At 42.6% G+C, this 17,513-nt stretch overlaps 4 non-coding genes across 4 annotated transcripts; 3 read left to right on the top strand and 1 right to left on the bottom strand.

Moving 5' to 3' along the window:
- Positions 1 to 4,651: 4,651 nt before the first annotated feature.
- On the bottom strand, positions 4,652 to 4,724 carry TRNAA-AGC (transfer RNA alanine (anticodon AGC)). The gene has a single exon. It is a non-coding gene; the product is annotated as a tRNA-Ala (tRNA).
- Positions 4,725 to 6,200: 1,476 nt separating this feature from the next.
- Positions 6,201 to 6,273, top strand: TRNAA-AGC (transfer RNA alanine (anticodon AGC)). The gene has a single exon. It is a non-coding gene; the product is annotated as a tRNA-Ala (tRNA).
- A 1,189-nt stretch (positions 6,274 to 7,462) lies between these two features.
- Positions 7,463 to 7,535, top strand: TRNAA-UGC (transfer RNA alanine (anticodon UGC)). Its single transcript has one exon. It is a non-coding gene; the product is annotated as a tRNA-Ala (tRNA).
- Positions 7,536 to 9,067: 1,532 nt separating this feature from the next.
- TRNAA-AGC (transfer RNA alanine (anticodon AGC)) lies at positions 9,068 to 9,140 on the top strand. The gene has a single exon. It is a non-coding gene; the product is annotated as a tRNA-Ala (tRNA).
- The last annotated feature ends 8,373 nt before the right edge of the window (positions 9,141 to 17,513 follow it).

Here is a 17,513-nt window from a genome sequence, read left to right as displayed (position 1 = left end):
TTGGGGATCATTGTAAGCACCTAGGTCTTAATATAAGGAAAGGTCTTCATTGAGGTAATCACATAAATATGATTGTAAATAAAGGGTACAGATCTCTGCACATGGTTATGAGGGTATTTAGGCGTTATCGTAGAGGTGTAAAGGAGAGGGCATATAAGTCTCTGGTAAGACCCCAACTAGAGTATGGTTCCAATGTATGGGACCCTCACCAGGATTACTAGATTCAAGAAAAGCAGCTCGATTTTTTCTGGGAGATTTCTGACAAAAAAATCGTTACAAAAATGTTGCAAAGTTTGGGCTGAGAAGACTTGGGAAAAAGGAGACCAGCTGCTCGACTAAGTGATATGTTCCGAGCTGTCAGTGGAGAGATGGCGTGGAATGACATAAAAAACGAACCAAAAACCAAACCCTACGGCACTTAACGCCCTTGAAAAGGCCTTGGCCTGCCCAGCGACCGCTGCTCAGCTCGAAGGCCTGCAGATTACGAGGGGTCGTGTGGTCAGAACGACGCGTGGAATGACATCAGTAGACGAATAAATTTGAGTGGTGTCTTTAAAAGTAGAAAAGGTCACAATGTGAAGATAAAATTGGAATTCAAGAGGACAAATTGGGGCAAATATTCATTTATAGGAGGGGGATTGAGGGATTGGAATAACTTACCAATTCCCAATTTCTTTGCATTCATTTAAGGAAAGGCTAGGAAAACGACAGATAGGGAATCTGCCACCTGGGCGACTGCCCTAAATGCAGATCAGTTGTGACTGATTGGAAATAAAAGCAAATTTTTCATACTGACGCACGGAAAACAAACGACTACGTGATGCCACCACTATCGAAATGTAAACAAGTTTATGTTTCCATTCGGTGTTTGAAAATAACTTACATTAATTGTGTCCGCTATTGAGCAGAAACGAAGAAGGAAACCTAATATGACTTATCAAGAGAGTGAATTGATACTGAATTTGATGGCAGAAAGCATTAACAACATAGAGAATAACAAAACCAATAATAGCCTACGCATTGTATAATGAGGCCGTATTCCTCAATTCGTTATTACACAGTCACCCAGTCGTGTAGCGTGCAAGATGTAATCGAGAATTCATCTTAGGCCTACCTATGTGTTGGCAATTCCAGGTTATGTTCGATCATGGATGACATTGAGAGTGTCGAAGCTTTAGATATCCGAAAATGTGTCTGAAAATTAGTGCCGTCGTAGTCCTCGAAATACAGGCAGGGTTAGTCAAAATTATGTTAACACTGAAATGTCATGGTTAACGGATATCGATATATTGGAAATATCGATATTTTAATATGGAAATATCGATATATCGACTTCTATATTTTGAGGTCCGATATATTGTCGATATCGATATTTTGGGGGCCAATATATCGATATTTCTGTCTAATTGAATACGTTTGGCTACGATTTGATTCTTTTTCAGACCCTTTCAATATTTGCATGCTACAGTTACGTAATTTTAATTTTCATTTGTCAATTCACTTCGGTAAATACAGTGATAATATCACAACTCATTCGTGGTACATAACTTGTATGCATAGCTTTACACGTTAGCTACGGAATACTTGAGCATTATAGCCACCTCTGTCCCAGCAGAGAGACTGTTTTCAAAGGCTGGCAATACCATCACGGAAAAGAGAAACCGATTAAATGGCAAACTGTTATCAAAGTTGCTTTTCTAAATGGCTTACCTAAGAGATATTGGAAATTAACCTAAGATCATCATCGTGATGCTTTTTTCAAGAACAAATGGAATTGCAGTGGTGAGGAAGAAGTTGGGAAGAAAATTATTTATTATTTTATAGAGCCCTGATAATTACCACATGTCCTTCGTGCACAAATTATACGTTTGTAGGTTTTTCATATGGTTTTTCGGCGTAAGTTATTAGCTCGTTACTAGAGAGCTTGCATATACTGTTTTTTCTATGTATCATAACATCTTTCGGCTATACATGATTTTATAATGTGTCATTGCTGTGAAAAATTAATGTTACTTGGTCATTGTTTTAAGCTTCTTTTCTGATCTCTGTCAAGATTTACTAAACCTACTGAATCCTTTAATCATTGTGTTAAATGTAAAACTAGACTTACAATAATGGATAATAGCACCAATATTTTAAAAACGGTCCGCCTCTGTGGTATAGTGGTTAGCGTGATTAGCTGCCACCCCTGGAGGTCCGGGTTTGATTCCCGGCTCTGCCACGAAATTTGAAAAGTGGTACGAGGGCTGGAACGGGGTCCACTCAGCCTCGAGAGGTATCTACTCAACTGAGTAGAGGTGAGTTCGATTTCCACCCCAGCCATCCTGAAAGTGGTTTTCCGTGGTTTCCCACTTCTCCTCCAGGAAAATGCCGGGATGGTACCTAACTTAAGGCCACGGCCGCTTCCTTCTCTATCCCTTCCAAAATTCCCGTCCCCCCGCAAATCCCCTGTTCAGCATAGCAGCTGAGGCCGCCTGGGCGAGGTACTGGTCATTCTCCCCAGTTGTATCCCCCGACCAAGAGTCTGAAGCTCCAGGACACTGCCCTTGAGGCGGTAGAGGTGGGATCCCTCGCTGAGTCCGAGGGAAAACCTACCCTGGAGGGTAAACAGATGATGATGATGATGATGATGATGATTTTAAAAACGGATAATCTGCGATATATCGATATTTTGAAGACCGACATTTCAATGACATCGATATTTTGATACCGATGTATCAAAAAACCGATATATCGATATTTTGAAAAAGTTTTGCCATCACTAGAAATGGGCATAACCGGTAGAGATCAGAAATACTTCATTGGAATGTATTGCAACATGTATTATGTTGTATTGTTAGATTTTCGGTTGTTGCACAGCTGATCATTGTAACGTTTTCAATTTTTTTCTATTTTTAGTTGACACAATGGCTGACCGATTGACACTGGAGCAAAGAAGATTTGTAACAAGCCTGATGAAAGTGTATGGTTCGCCGACTCGTGTCCGTGAAAAGTTTAGACAGCGATTTGCACGTGACCCACCAAGACGTTTAACAGTGTACCGCATCTGCAAGAAGTTTGTGGCTACGAGATCGGTAGGTAACAACTATCGAGGCAATGCATGACGTCCAAGATCAGGAAGATGTGAACAAATCATTGCTGTTGTACAGGGAGCCGTGTTGCAGAGTCCTTCTAAATTAAAATAAAGCGTACGATGCAGTTTGGAAAGAGGAATTCCTCAAAAAACTGTGTGGCTCATCTTGAAACACGACCTTGGGATGAGACCATACCACATCCAAGTCGGCCAAGCTTTTACAGTGGCGCATAAACGTAAGCGAGTGGAATGCTGTCAGATTTTAGCTGAGATGACGAATATCTGTCAAGAGATTCGGAATGTAATGACATTCAGCGATGAAGCCACTTTTCACAAAAGTGGATTTGTGAACCGACATAACACGATATTCTGGGCCTCTGAAAACCCACGAGTCATTTGGGAGTATGAACGTGACTCCCCCAAAGTGAATATTTGGTGCGTTATAACCGCCGCTGGAGTAACTGGACCCTACTTTTTTCATATACGAACAGTAACTTCTGACGTCTACTTAAAGATGTTGCAGCAGTACGCCATTGTTAAACTACCACTGCCGGGCTGAGTGGCTCAGACGGTTGAGGTGCTGGCCCTCTGTCCCCAATTTCACAGGTTCGATCCTGGTTTACTCCGGTGGTATTTGAAGGAGCTCAAATACGTCAGCCCTGGGTCGGTAGATTTACTGGCACGTAAAAGAACTCCTGCGGGATAAATTCCGGCACCTTGGAGTCTCAGAAACCGAAAAAGCTGTTAGTGGGACATAAAGCAAATAACATTAATTATTAAACTACCACTAGAAGTCCGCCGTGCAGGGTATTTACAACAAGATGGTGATCCACCGCACAGGGCCCGTATTGTTATAGACTATCTCGATGAGACGTTTCCAGGTCGATGGATTGGTCGTGATGAACCGTTGTGCAGGCCTCCACAATCTCCTGACCTTAACACCATGTGATTTCCGGTTATGGGGCATGGTAAAGAAGCGCGTTTACAGTAGGAAGGTTCGCGACATCAATGACCTAAAGGACCGTATACGGGATGTGAAATGTGTGTTCGGGCTTTAAATGCTACTGTGAATCGTTGGTTTTTATGTAATGAATGTGATGGCGAACAGGTTGAGTGAGCAAGTACTTAGCATTTGCAGGATATCATTTAACACATTCGATGTATTTAGTTTATAGATGTATGCAAAGCTAATAAATGGTTTCATCCATTTGAGTGTTAACATATTGATTAATCCTGTATATCCCACGTCCTTTTATCCACCTACGACGTTTATTAATTGCATAATCTTGATCATATTACTCGTCATTGTGATTTTCTCTTTCAAATAGATGTTCCAGCCGTCTACAAATACCCGGTAAAATTTTAAACCTAGGTAATGCCCGTTATCCGAGATAATGATGTTGGTGAATACAAACTTAACTGATATCTCGGTTTACGTAGCTTTAAATTAAGATAAAAGCATTTACTCGAGTTGTTGTATAGGGGACTTAGTGAGCTTTTGTCAATCTACGTCTTTTCATTCTTGATCCTATACCCATGTTTTCTTCTTTACTAGCAATAACGCCTATTAAAAGCCAGTGGAGGCGCCGGGTATCGATCCCGGTACCTCTCGCATGCTAAGCGAGCGCTCTACCGTCTGAGCTACGCCCCCGATGCCTACATGTATCCGCGTCAATCCACATTGATAGCAACAGATGATCTACCAATATCACGTGGTGTTCAAATAAGAATGCCAGATCAATTTGGCTATACAGATGTGTCAGATAACACAGATAAGTCGATCGATAACCTCGTCGTATCTGTCACTGTATTGTATTATACAGCATCCACAGATAAAGTCCAATCGTGTTCGTGCTTACGAGACATGATGAGTGTTAGGAGATATTGATCTATTTAAGAATTATTATAATATTTTCATAAACAGAGACATTTAAACAAATTATAATGAAGCGCAGTCCGCCTTTGTGGTGTAGTGGTTAGTGTGATTAGCTTACATCCCCGGAGGCCCGGGTTCGATTCCCGGCCTCCCACAAAATTTGAAAAGTGGTACGAGGACTGGAACGGGGTCCACTCAGCCTCGGGAGGTCAAATTAGTAGAGGGAGTGTTCGATTCCCACCTCAACCACCCTGGAAGTGGTTTTCCGTGGTTTCTCATATCTCCTCCAGGGAAATGCCGAGATGATACTAAATTTAAGACCATGGGCGCTTCCTTCACTCTTCCTTGTCTATGTCTTCCAATCTAAACCGAACCTGGAGGGTAACCAGATTAAGAAGAAGAAGAATAATGAAGCACACCTCCGTGGTATACTGGTTAGTGTGATTATAGTGCGCGAAACTTTTCTTGAGCCCTGAGCTCCATAGGCATTTGCCTGGAGGAGAAGTGGGTAACCACGGAAAACCACTTCCAGGACGGCTGAGGTGGGAATCGAACCCTCCTCTACTCAGTTGACTTCCCGAGGCTGAGTGGACCACGTTCCAGCCCTCGTAGCACTTTTCGAATTTCGTGGCAGAGCCGGGAATCGAACCCGTACCTCCGGGGGTGGCAGCTAATCACGCTAACCACTACACCACAGAGGCGGACGTGCTTCATTATAATTTGTTTAAATGTCTCTTTTTAGGAAAATATTATAATAATTCTACCTTTTTTTGCTAGTTGTTTTACGTCGCGCCGACACAGATAGGTCTTACGGCGACGAAGGGACAGGAAAGGGCTAGGAGTGGAAAGGAAGCGGCCGTAGCCTTAATTAAGGTACAGCCCCAGCATTTGCCTGGTGTGAAAAAGGGAAACCACGGAAAACCATTTTCAGGGCTGCCGACGGTGGGGTTCGAACCTACTATCTCCCGAAAACTAGATACTAGCCGCACTTAAGCGACTGCAGCTATCGAGCTCAGTCAATTCTACCTTAAAATAACTGTTAACACTCAGCATTCCTCGTAAGTACAATCACGATTGGACGTTATCTGTGATACTGTATAATAGAGTGACAGATAGGACGAGGGTATCGATCGACTTATCTGTGTGACACAGCTGTAAAGCTAAATTCATCTGGCATTCTTATTTGAACACGTGATAGTGGTTGATCATCTGTTGCTATCAATATGTATTAATGAGGATCCGTACGTCACAGGGGGCGTAGCTCAGATGGTAGAGCGCTCGCTTAGCATGCGAGAGGTACCGGGATCGATACCCGGCGCCTCCAGGAAATTTTGATTTAACTAACCTCTCGGATATCACAAATACAGTTATTGGTATGGAATTCTTTCGTCTTTCTTTCCTTCTTTCTTAGCCCGTTTACATTCCAGGGTTGGTGTTTCCCTCGGACTCAGCGAGGGACCCCACCTCTGTCGTCTCAAGGGCTGTGTCCTGGAGCATGAGACTTTGGGTTGGGATACAACTGGCGAGGAGGACCAGTACCTTGCCCAAGCGGACTCACCTGCTATGCTAAACAGGGTCTTGTTGGGAGGATGGTGAGATTGGAAGAGATATACAAGGAAGGGGGAAGGAAGCGGCCGTGGCCTTAAATTCATGCACCAATCGACCCTATGAGTGATATTTTCACACCATTCATAACAGGGTATGGCTTCATAACGAATGGTATTAAGAGCATCCCTCATACCTCGGTCATTTTCATATTGTCAAGGTCAAGGATGAGACTGAGACAGGTCAATGAAAGTAAATTTATTCTAGCTTATACCAGAAGATATAGTGCACTGTAAACACTACATCTCGCCAGCAAAGGCATACAGAATACAATAGAATGGAATACTTCTTCTTTCTTCTTCTTTTATATGTTTACCCTCCAAGGTCGGTTTTTCCCTCGGACTCAGCGAGGGATCCCACCTCGACCGCCTCAAGGGCTGTGTCCACAATATAATGGAATACAAACATGAAAAATATCAGAATGGTATTCTACCGGATCACAAAATCGTTGATAGATTCCTTTCAGTGAATGTTTATGGTGTCCCACTAATTATTTTTACGCTTTTCGGAAACGCCGAGGAGCAGGAATTTTGTCTATATGCCACTATATCTACAGACACGAGACTGGTAAATACCATGGAAATGACATGGCATCGAACCCGCAACTTTGGCTCAGAGGACCAGCTCTGACGCACTCAGTCTGGCTTTTAATCCAACGAGTCAACTGTTTTACGCGGAATCTGAACCACTGTGAAGTGATCAGGTTATCATGGAGACTGCCGGGCTGGGTAGTAAATGGAAAGAGGTGTAAAAAGAAAGCCCAGGAGACAACTGGTCTGTGTCAACTGGCATTACAGTTAATATCATGACACGGGTGAGGAATACCTTTGTCATCTGTACGCATGATGTCAATCGGATATCACTATCTATAAGTATCGGTAGAGGTCAGTGAAATTGTACAAAACATTGGGGGCGTAGCTCAGGTGGTAGAGCGCTCGCTTTGCATGCGAGCGGTACCGGGATCGATACCCGGCGCCTCCAGTTATTTCTCTTTAGTCCCACTGGCAGTACAAAATCTAGCGTTATGTAAGAATGAACATTTGTATAGTTGTTCGAAAAAGGAGAGAAAAAAAGGAATAAATTCGTCGTATTGTATACTGTCCGCCTCTGTGGTGTAGTGGTTAGTGTGATTAGCTGCCACCCCCGGAGGCCCGGGTTCCATTCCCGGCTCTGCCGCGAAATTCGGAAAGTGCTACGAGGGCTGGAACGTGGTCCACTCTGCCTCGGGAAGTCAACTGAGTACAGGTGGGTTCGATTCCCACCTCAGCCGTCCTGGAAGTGGTTTTCCGTGGTTACCCACTTCTCCTCCAGGCAAATGCCGGGATGGTCCCTAACTTAAGGCCACGACCGCTTCCTTCCCTCTTCCTTGCCTATCCTTTCCAATCTTCCCATCCCCCACCAAGGCCCCTGTTCAGCATAACAGGTGAGGCCGCCTGGGTGAGGTACTGGTTATCCTCCCCAGTTGTATCCCCGACCAAGAGTCTGAAGCTACAGGACACTGCCCTTGAGGCGGAAGAGGTGGGATCCCTCGCTGAGTCCGAGGGAAAAACCAACCCTGGAGTGTAAACAGACTAAGAAAGAAAGAAAGTATTGTATATTTATTTGCTTTTATTTATTTAATCTGCTTACCCTCCAGGGTTGGTTTTTCACGGTCTCAGCGAGGGATCCTACCTCAACCCGGTCAATGGCAGTGTCCTGGAGAATGAGACATTTTTTCGGGAAGACAACTTTTTTTTTTTTTTTGCTTCACGTCGCACCGACACAGTTAGGTCTTATAGCGACGATGGGATAGGGAGGGCCTAGGAGTGGGAAGGAAGCGGCCGTGGCCTTAATTAAGGTACAGCCCCAGCATTTGCCTGGTGTGAAAGTGGGAAACCACGGAAAAGCATCTTCAGGGCTGCCGACAGTGGGATTCGAACCTACGATCTCCCGGATGCAAGCTCACAGCTGCGCGACTCTAACCGCACGGCCAACTCGCCCGGTGGGGAAGACAACTTGGGTGATTGGAAGGGATAGGCAAGGAAGTGGGAAGGAAGCAGCAGTGGCCTTATTTTTTTATTCCGCTTACCCTGTAGAGCCTCCGTGGCTCAGGCGCAGCGTGCCGGCCTCTCACCGCTGGGTTCCGTGGTTCAAATCCCGGTCGCTCCATGTGCGATTTGTGCTGGAACAAGCGGAGGCCCAACAGGTTTTTCTCCGGGTACTCCGGTTTTCCCTGTCATCTTTCATTCCAGAAACACGCACCAATATCATTTCATTTCATCTGTCAGTCATTATTAATTACCCCAGAGGAGTGCGACAGGCTTCGCCAGCCGGCAAAATTCCTATCCTCGCCGCTAGATTGGGGGTGGGGGGCTTCAATCCATTTCTGACTCGGTCAATTGACCGAAAACAGGTTGTGAATTTTCATTTTTCATCATGACAGGGGTGAGGAATATTTTCCTTATATACATGCGCGATGTCGATCGGATATCACTTTGTGTATGAGTAGAGATCAGTGATATCTCACTGTGCACGGGGGCGTAGCTCAGATGGTAGAGCGCTCGCTTAGCATGCGAGAGGTACCGGGATCGATACCCGGCGCCTCCAGTTACTTTTCTTTAGTCCCACTGGCAGATCAAGTGCAAGCGTGATGCGGGTATGGACATTTGTAGCCTATAGTCACTCTTCTTTCTTTCTTTCTTTCTTTCTTTCTTAATCTGCTTACCCTCCAGGGTTGGTTTTTCCCTCAGACTCAGCGAGGGATCCCACCTCTACCGCAAGGGCAGTGTCCTGGAGCATGAGACATTAGGTCGGGGGATAGAACTGGGGAGGATGACCAGTACCTATCCAGGCGGCCTCATCTGCTATGCTGAACAGGGGCCTTGGTGGGGGATGGGAAGATTGGAAACGATAGGCAAGGAAGAGGGAAGGAAGCGGCCGTGGCCTTGTTAGGGACCATCCCGGCATTTGCTTAGGGAAGAAGTGGAAAATCACGGAAAACCACCTTGAGGGTGGCTGAGGTGGGAATCGAACCCCATTTACTCAGTTGACCTCCCTAGGCTGAGTGGACCCCGTTCCAGTCCTCGTACTACTTTTCAGGTTTTCGTGGCAGAGCCGGGAATCGAATCCGAGGTTCCAGGGGTGGCAGCTAATCACTCCAACCACTGCACCACAGTGGCAGCAGGTGTTGTATATTCCCCGTATTTAATATTTTATCAGACTTAGTTCTTTTTAAATCCGTTTAGTCTCCAAAGTCGGTTTTTTTTTTTCGGACTCAGCGAGAGATCCCAGCTCTACCACCTCAATCGCCGTGTCCTGGAGACTGTATTAAACACTTTCAATTTAATTCGTTGGAGCTTGAGAAGAAATGAGGGAAGTATAATACGCAAGTTTACTTTCCAAATGGCCGGGCTGAGTGGCTCAGACGGTTGAGGGGCTGGCCTTCTGACCCCAACTTGGCAGGTTCGATCCTGGCTCAGTCCGGTGGTATTTGAAGGTGCTAGAAATCATAGGGACAAAATTCCGGCACATCGGCATCTCCGCATACCGTAAATGTAGTTAGTGGGACGTAAAGCAAAAATAACATTAACAACAACTTTTCAAAGGCTACTGGTCAGCGTACTGGCCTTCGGTATAAAGGAGGCTGGGTTTGATTCTTGTCCATATGGAGGATTTTACCTGCGTGTTATTTTATTTTCTAGCTCCTATAGCTAGAAAAGGGCTAGGAGTGGAAAGGAAGCAGCCGTGGCCTTAATTAAGGTACAGCCCCAGCATTTGACGCGTGTAAAAATGGAAAACCACGGAAAACCATCTTCAGGGATGTCGACAATGGGGTTCGAATCCACTAGCTGCCGGATGCTACGTGAGCCAAGCCATGCAGCCACTTGCTCGGTAACTGAAGTGATATCAGTTGGGAAGATATATGAAGATTGATTGTCAGGTAGAGAATATGAACTGGAATTTTTCTAGTAGGCCTACTACTAGAATGTACATTATCCCAGGGTAGTAGCAGTATTACATCTGAAATCAGAGGCGGATCCAGGGAGGGGCTAAGAGGGGCTTTAGGCCCTCCCCTCCTCGTTTAACTTAGAAGTTTAAAAAGTTGTTTCTGTTTAATGAAATTATAATTAACAGTTTTGTTCCTGCATTAAATACTTTGGCTGTGTCACTAAAGATCGCTAGGGATTTAGTAGGCCTATAGTGACTATAGGATAGTAAATATTGAAGTCGAACTCGTCCTAGCTGTGGCCGGAGGACTGGCAACAGTGGCAACAGTACACTGCATGTTGGCAGTGACCGGCGAATCCAGGGCTTCTTACGTCACAAGTAATACTTAAAATATTATCTGAAAGTTTACTATTTTTTATGCAATGAATAGCAAACTTAAATTTTCTAGTACCGGGCGAGCTGGGGCCGCTCAGCTGTGAGCTTGCATCCGGAAGACAGTGGGCTCGAACCACACTGTCGGCAGCCCTGAAAATGGTTTTCGTGGTTTCCCATTTTCACACCAGGCAAATGCCGGGGCTGTACCTTAATTAAGGTCGGTGCGACGTAAAGCAAATTGTAAACAAATGTTCTAGTTTTTCAATTTTATCGTTCTTTGAAAAAAAGAAGTAGAAAATAAAACACATCAGGATTTTTTAGAAAAAGGCAAGGTTTCTTCTAGTGACGTTAACATGATTACTACTGTTAAAAAAAGTGACCCCTTTAGAAGGGCGTATTCCCAGTCATTTTTGTTAATTTTCCGTAGACGTAATTTTTAAATCAGCGGAGCTGTTTGATGCAGATTACACAGCAAAAAGTGCTGAATTAAAAGCTAAAATATCACTATGGAGAGATAATTGGACAATGTCTCATCCAGAAGAAAATAAATGACCAGTTACGTATTAGCAGTTCACATTAATTCTTTTGTATACAGTGAAATGTCTTATTGGTTTTCATGAATGAATTATGCCACATAATAATGAAATAACAATTTATCCTCGTAGTCTGGAAATCACATTACACATTTCGACACTAGGTGTAGCAATCGACATTTGACCAGTGCAAGGCCTTTAAGCCGGTTCTCTCCCATTGTACAGTACTTATAAGTTTTAGCGCTAACGTAGGCCCGAGAAACTTCTGTCTGCAGAGGCGGTTGTGGCTGGCAGGGTGGCAAACATTTGTAAAAATAGTCTAATATTGGGAAAGATCCGACTACTAGAACAAAAATTACATACGAGACTGTTTCGAAAATTGTATCTGTTTTATGTATCTCATGTCAACATTCATCTCTTGTTCGCAATCTGGACAGGATATACTTAGTTGTTCGGAATCTGGATGGTTTATGCCTTGTTCGCAATCAAGACACAACCGGCCCTGGGGTTCTGTATGAGTTGCGCCGAGTAAAAGTTGCGCCGAGTAAAATTTGCGCCGTGGAGATTCCCCGCCGGGGGTAGAAGTGGTTTGACAGCTGTCTTAAAGCATCTGCTACCTGCGCTGCACCGCAGGGGTTTATTTCCAAGTTCAAGGAATGTCTGTGAATATCTGTAGTACTGAGATTTTGAAATTAATATAATAAAAAATATTATTCACTCTATCTCTTTTTTTGCTAGTTGTTTTACGTCGCACCGGCACAGATAGGTCTTATGGCGACGATGGGACAGGAAAGGGCTAGGAGTGGGAAGTAAGCGGCCGTGGCCTTAATTAAGGTACAGCTCCAGCATTTGCCTGGTATGAAAATGGGAAACCACGGAAAACCATTTTCAGGGATGCCGACTGTGGGGTTCGAACCTACTATCTCCCGAATACTGGATACTGGTCGCACTTAAGCGACTGCAGCTATCGAGCTCGGTATTCACTCTATCAATGTTGGTTTCTTGCACATTTAGAAAACCTGCATCGTATTTATATCAGTGGGTGAAATGTGTATAACAACGTAGTTTGACTTAATTTACAAACCAAGTGTGGAAACATGGAATCAGTCTTTCAGTTTTATGAAGAATATCCACAGCCTGTTTGTAGCTAACTGAAAGGGTAAGGAATAGAATGAATGAAGAATGAAATACCGCTAAAGGAAGATTATACTGCCGAATGCGAGATCTGACGTGCTTTTGCGGACAAAGATTAATGGATGGCAAATGAAATGTAGCGAATTTGTTGAATAAAGAATGACCAGTGAAAACAGAAAAAAAGCTGTCTCACCCTACGTTTCCCCGACATGCACCCCTTATGAAGTGATAGGGCTCAAGAATGAACCATAGCTATTGCCAAAGAAAGGAAATTGTGTGCCCTGGCGAGGCCTGTCGCATTCCCCTGGGTATAAAAGATTAATAAATGACAAATGCAATTGTTTCAAACAGTGATGCTGATATAAATATGAAGAAATCAGGAATAATATTTTGAACGCCAGCTTTGTCCAGCATAAACGCCATCTAAAGTGATCGTAGATTTAACCCCCGGAGCAGTGATGGGAAGCCTACGTTCCATCAGCGTCATGAAGAAGCTTTTTTAATCTTAACAATAACTGAAATTTACATTTTTTCCGTCACAAATATTCATTCTAAAGCGTCGTTTCATTCCCTGTGGAATTCCCAAACAAGACCTCTAGTTCCTAGAATGATTAATGACCACGGCGCAAGTTTTACTGATTTTAACACGGCGCAACTTTTACTCGGCGCAACTCATACGACACCGGCCCTGGTAGTGAGTTTTGACACTGGCCCAGGTAGAGAAACCTGTTCTTACTAATCCTCTTCCTGGAATTCGTGAGTTTTGAGACTCGTGAGTTTTGAAACTCGTGAGTTTTGAAACGACTCGGGGCGCATACTTGTACTTTAGTTCACATTACTTTGATCCTTCACAGCGTTAACAATATTGAGTATGGAAACTGTTACCACATTCAGGGGTAGGCTCTCCTCTCGTTATAATGGTTACTCGCATCGTTGAGAAACAAAAGCAGGTGTTGTTACGTGGCTATGTTTACGCCAAAAGTCATGTCACTGTAAGGGACTGATACGGTCGAAGAATGAACAAGTACTTTATGTATCCAAACTTTTGTGAGGATTACCTGATGACGCCGCTCTAGAAGTGATGAAGCAAGTGTGTAATGCCAAGAAGAGGGTTCGCGAAGAAACTACACAGTTTTGTGAGGTATACACCGATGAAATAGGAAACCTACATAATAAAGGTTAGTAAAGAAACGTCCTTATTTATATTGCAATAACTTTCGTATTTTATTAATATAAAGTACTTGTGCCATGCGGTAAAACAAAGCAAAAATGAATTTTGTATTACAAATTATATCATAGGTCAAGAAATAGCAATACGTAATGCATATTTACGAACATTCATATATTTACTACTAATTTGTACTATTATTTGGCATAGCCTGTATACCCGGAAAAAATTGTTGGAGCTCCTCTACTCTCTTGACGAAAAGTGTTTTTTGTTGTTATGATTTTTAGCTTTAGATGGTACTTAAAAGAATGTTGATTGAACAAAAATTGTAGAGCGTAATAAGCTCTACAAAATTGGTTATTATGATTTTTTAAATGCATCGCAAGGTCAGAAATGAGAAAAATACGAATGAGACTATATACTTAGATTTTTTAATATTTAATAATATACTTAAGATTTTTACTTAATCAATATGGTCGTTTCAGGTTAAGACTTTGTGATAAAAATTCTCCACGCAGAATCGTTGAAGAGGGCCATGCCAAATCAGCGGAGTAACGAGCGTGGAAATCAACAAGAGCCAAAAGAACGTGGTGACAGTATTCTCAATGAAGAAGTCTTGAAAATGGCCTATGGTTGCAGTTTTCTCCTTGTAGATGACGGAGTAGAAGAAAGAATCCTAGTTTTCAGTGGACATAAAGGAAAATAAAGTATCTACACAATTTTTTATGGATGGTACATTTAGGTGCTGCAGCAAACAGTTTGCACAAGTCTACACTGTTCACGCAGACCTAGGAAGCCGGCCTGACGAAACTAATGTGTTCCCTGTGGTATTTTCCCTACTCCCTAACAAGAAGAAAAAATCCTACATTCGTCTGTTCCTTCTTATTAAAGAAGTAGTTCCACAGTGGTGTCCCAGCAAAATCAATATCGATTTTGAGGCAGCTGCAATATCGGCTCTACATCATGTTTTTCCCTCAACTCAAGTGAGTGGGTTCCACTTCCATATGAAGAAATGCTTATAGAGAAAAATTCAAAATCTGGGTCTACAAGAGGAATACCGTCAGAATGAAGAGTTAAGGCTTCACATGACCATGTGTGCGGCACTGGCTTTTTTGAAACCGGAGGACATAGATGACGGATGACTCCAGATTCATGCGAAAGCTCCCGACAACCAAAAACTCTTCGAATATTTCTGACTACTTTGTGGATACATTGAACCCATAATTCTACGATGAGAAAATTATTTATTATTTTTCTCAATATTTATTTCAAATAAAAGTTACTTGTTTGAGAGCGGCCATTTCATGAGTCTGGCTGTCTCGTGGGAGCGAACGCCCCGTGTCGGGCTGAGCCGCAAGCTCGTGAAATACCGTGACACTTTGGTGGACTTCGAATATTCAACAATTTTTCATATTCAAGGAATTCTTCGTAACGAGAGATTTTGGCAACACAGTAAATCCTGAAATAAAGAACCTAAATTCTTAAACCCTACGTGAAGACAGAACCCCCAGGGTAAATATAAATGCAGTTAAGCCTAGAGACAAATCTGCATCAGATCCGCGGACTAGTTACACGTGCCAAGGTCAATGAATGAAGAAAACCCGCGAAACGCCCGGGCAGAAATAATTTATTTCGTCTGTTGCGAGTGTGGTAAAATTATGAAATTAACGCCTAAATAAATTGTAAGTCTGTCCGAAGTCATGGAACGAATTTAAGAAAAATCGGTCTATTGGATGCGGAATTAGCATATTGCATAACCAAGCTCCATGGTGTGAGTAGCGTCATCCCATAGAGTATAAAAGAAACTTCCCTCCGTATATTTCTCAGTGTCTGTCTGGTTTCTGAAGCGGCGGAGCTCACGCCCCTCGTCGACAGAAAAGTGTAAAAATTTGGTCTCCAAATAACTTACTACATGTTCGTGGCTATAGTTCAAATATACTGTTAGAATGGAAGATGATAGAAATTTTCTGAGCTGCCGCTAATAGGAACTTTGAAGATTTAGATATGTGGTGAATAAGTAATTGAGTTCCTCTTTGTATTCAGTGCGTGCGTATAATATTTGTTAGAGTCTGGATGAGAGCTACAGTGTCTGGTTCCTTATCTGTTGGAACACCTGGTCTTCTTAGTAGGGTGGACAAGTCAGTCGCCATTTGAGAAGCGAGCTCGTCACAAGGGCGACCACGTCAAAAAGTGCGTTGTAAAGTGTTGTGTAATTTAAGTTGCATGTATAAGAAGATGATGATAAATTTTGCCATGGAGGGCTAAAAATAAACGAGGTTGCTGGCTAGATGCAGCCAGAATCCAGGACGATGGCTACGATCGCAGGTCTGTGAATATTTTATATCTATGTTGTAGTTAGATTATTGTTTGTCCCTACAAATTTTTCATTGCGTGTGTCGGGTTGATATTTTGTAATGATCAGGAAAATATATTATAATTTTGGTCAGCGTGTGAAAATCTTTAGTTTTGTAAAATTCACATCAAGAAACTATAAAAGGCGACGTTTAAATTTTATGGTTATGTTCTTCGAGATATTGTCCGAAGTGAGGAAAATTAGGAAGGTGATCATGATAAAGTAGTCGTGGCGAGTGTTTTAATTTCGAATATCGTTTGAATTCAGAAAATTTTGTCGAAATAATAATAATAATAATAATAATAATAATAATAATAATAATAATAATAATAATAATAATAATAATAATAATGTCTACCGCGGGATAAAATTTTCCTATGTTAAAAGTGGATTTAACAAGTATGTTCTACAAGGATTGCGGGCATTTAGAAAATTTCCAGTGAAATCCGATAAAGTTATGCTTTATTCATGGGAAGTAAAATTTTGTGACATCGTGTATGTCGATGATATGGAAAATCACGGTGTGTTGTTGTATTCTCGAGGTCCGGAAGTTGTAGTAACAGTAAAAATAAAGAGGTGTATTTTATAAAGGTTATTGTTTTTCACAAGAGGATTGAGATTTGGAAAGGGTCTTGAAATATAAGAAAAATGGATTGAGAGCGAAGAATTTAAATATGTGGAGATGAGAGTGGTAGAAATATTGAAGGCGAAAGGGAGCCTGGATTTTACGTAATACCGCCGTGAGAAGACGAGGAGAATGAATGTTTTTTTTTTGCTAGTTGCTTTACGTCGCACCGACACAGATTGGTCTTATGGCGACGATGGGACAGGAAAGGGCTAGGAGTGGGAGGTGAGCGGCCGTGGCCTTAATTAAGGTACAGCCCCAGCATTTGCCTCGTGTGAAAATGGGAAACCACGGAAAACCATTTTCAGGGCTGCCGACAGTGGGGTTCGAACCTACTATCTCCCGAATACTGGATACTGGCCGCACTTAAGCGACTGCAGCTATCGAGCTCGGTGAATGAATTTTTGAAACAGGCTATGTTTGCCGAGGAAGGATTTTTCAGACAGGCTGTATATTAAATGTGAGATTTATGTGGCAGGCTGTAGTATATTCCACTAACAATCCGAAAGCTGGGACCTGTAGAAGGTCGGTCCGAGATAATTATTGTGTGAAACACATTAAATGTCAATTAAGATCCCAAGTGAAAAACGATTTTGGTGGGTAACTCTTGGTAGTAAAATTTCAAGTGACTAGTTACGTAGAGTCAGTAATGAATATTGGAATAATATGACCTCAAGGATAAAAGAGCATTTTGCATACACAGTTGGTGTTGTTTGACTGTAATGACGAGTTTCCAATTAGTAAAGTTCATAAATTACAAGGCGGTAATTTATCAGTAAATCGGAACATTTGTGGGATGACGTTAAAGCGATATGTTTGGCTGTGTAGATTCATTGGGTTTTGT

The sequence above is a fragment of the Anabrus simplex genome, chromosome 3 (assembly GCF_040414725.1).
Source record: "Anabrus simplex isolate iqAnaSimp1 chromosome 3, ASM4041472v1, whole genome shotgun sequence".
Taxonomy (NCBI): domain Eukaryota; kingdom Metazoa; phylum Arthropoda; class Insecta; order Orthoptera; family Tettigoniidae; genus Anabrus; species Anabrus simplex.
Note: the sequence above shows the minus strand (reverse complement) of the source record. Positions and strands in the feature narration are given on the sequence as shown.